Below are 2500 nucleotides of genomic sequence, written 5' to 3'. Positions count from 1 at the left end.
AGAATGAAAAAGATCTTGGTGTTGTGGTGTCTAAAGATCTCAAGCCGAGCAAACACTGCACAGAAGCAGTAAAGAATGCAAATAAATTAGTTGGGTTCATTGGAAGAACCTTTGAATTTAAATCAGAAAAAGTTATCCTTACTTTATATAACTCATTGGTGCGTCCTCAGCTTGAATACTGTGTGCAGTTCTGGTCACCATATTACAGAAAAGACATTGAAAAACTGGAAAGGATCCAGCGTAGAGTGACCAAGATGATTCCGAGATTGAGAAACAAGCCGTATGAGGAACGACTGGAAGCATTAAATTTATTCAGCTTAACAAAGCGCAGGATAAGAGGAGACCTAATCGAAGTTTTCAAAAATTTTCAGGGATACAACAACCTTGATGTCAATAAATATTTTACTATTGATCATTCCACCATAACAAGGAATAATGGATTTAAAATTACACCAAAACGCTTTAAAACACATGAGGCAAAGCACTTTTTCTTTAATAGAATAGTTAACATTTGGAATAAGCTTCCTTCTGAAATAGTAAACAGTACTTCCATTGCATCATTCAAAAACAAAATTGATAAATATTTAAAGAATAACCCCCAACAAGCTCTCTTCTTGTCTGAATAATTAAACATGATACTATATTAACTTTCTTATAGATAGATATGTAGAGTTCACCGTAGGGTGAATAATAGAATCTCCTTTCATCCTTTCCTGTGAAAATTCCTCCTCCTCCTCCAAAGAGTCACCAAGTTGATCCCACGACTGCGACACAAGCCTTACGAGGAGCGCTTCAGGGAACTCAACTTATTCAGTTTAGAGAAGCGGCGATGCGACGAGATTTGATTGAACTATTTAAAATGTTCCTGGGCTTTGATAAAGTAAATGTAAACAACTATCTCACCATTGACAGCTCCAACACCACTAGAAATAATGGTTACAAGATTACAGGTAAGCGTTTCAGATCAGACGAGGCAAAACATTATTTCTTCAATAGAATTGTAAATGTGTGGAACTCTCTCCCAGCACATGTTGTCCCTAGCAATACAATAGAAACTTAAAAAAAGGTTGGACATTCACTTCACATTAACCCCTCAAATGACGTACTTTGCGCCTTCATAAGATATCCTTTCTTTGTTTGTAGTTCCTGTACTAGATAGTGTCACTTCTCCTTCAATCTTTCCTGTCACATCTTTGACTTTCTCTCCCTGTGGCCTCTTTTCTTCTTCCCTGAACCCTGATGTCCTTCACCCTCTAACTTATAGCATCTGTAGTGGTAGCATAGGCACACACACACCCTCGTTAGGACCAGTAGGGCTGTTGCTGTCTGTTCCTTCCTTTGTATTCCTTTGTATTCTTCTTCTTGTTCTTCTTCTTCTTCTTCTTCTTCTTCTTCTTCTTCTTCTTCTTCTTCTTCTTCTTCTTCTCTTCTTCTTCTTCTTCTTCTTCTTCTTCTTCTTCTTCTTCTTCTTCTTCTTCTTCTTCTTCTTCTTCTTCTTCTTCTTCTTCTTCTTCTTCTTCTTCTTCTTCTTCTTCTTCTTCTTCTCTCTTCTTCTTCTTCTTCTTCTTCTTCTTCTTCTTCTTCTTCTCCTCCTCCTCCTCCTCCTCCTCCTCCTCCTCCTCCTCCTCCTCCTCCTCCTCCTCCTCCTCCTCCTCCTCCTCCTCCTCACATACCATTTCTTTCTTCTTTTATTCCTCTTCTCCATCTCTTTCACTTCCACCTCGACCAAACACCACCACCACCTCCTCCTCCTCCTCCTCCTCCTCCTCCTCCTCCTCCTCCTCCTCCTCCTCCTCCTCCTCGTGCTGCTGTGGTCGTGACGGGTCGTGGCGGTGACGACCAGGTGACGCAGTGGTAGTTGTGGTCGATACCTTAATGACGTCACACCTGTCTGCTTCTACCTGGCGCCTGCTGGTGGTGGTGGTGGTGGTGGTGGTGGTGATGGTGGTGGTGGTGGTGGTGGTAGTGTTAATGTTCTTGTTCTTGTTCTTTTTTTTTATTGTTTTGTTTTCTCGTTTCTTTTTTTTTTGTGTGTGTTTTTTTTTTTTCTTCTTTTCTTCTTTTTTTCTTTTCTTTTTCTTTTTAGTGTATTGTCTTCTTTCTTTTTCTTCTTTTTTTTTCTTGTTGTTCTTATTCTTGTTGTTCTTCTACTGTTTCTTCTACTTCATTATCATCATCATCATCTTCTTTTCTTTCTTCTTCTCTTTCTTCTTCTTCTTCTTCTTCTTCTTCTTCTTCTTCTTCTTCTTCTTCTTCTTCTTCTTCTTCTTCTTCTTCTTCTTCGTCTTCTTCTTCTTTTCATCATTATTATCATCATCATTATCATCATTATTATCATCATCATCATTATTGTTATTAGCATCATCATCATCATCATCATCACCACCACCACCACCACCACCACCACCACCACCGCCACTATCTCAGGCAGCATTAGGGGCGGGATAATTAAGCAAGACCAGGTACTGTGTCGTATGTTACAGGTACACCTCATTAACAC

This window comes from Portunus trituberculatus, chromosome 12 (genome assembly GCF_017591435.1).
Source record: "Portunus trituberculatus isolate SZX2019 chromosome 12, ASM1759143v1, whole genome shotgun sequence".
Lineage (NCBI taxonomy): Eukaryota > Metazoa > Arthropoda > Malacostraca > Decapoda > Portunidae > Portunus > Portunus trituberculatus.
Note: the sequence above shows the minus strand (reverse complement) of the source record.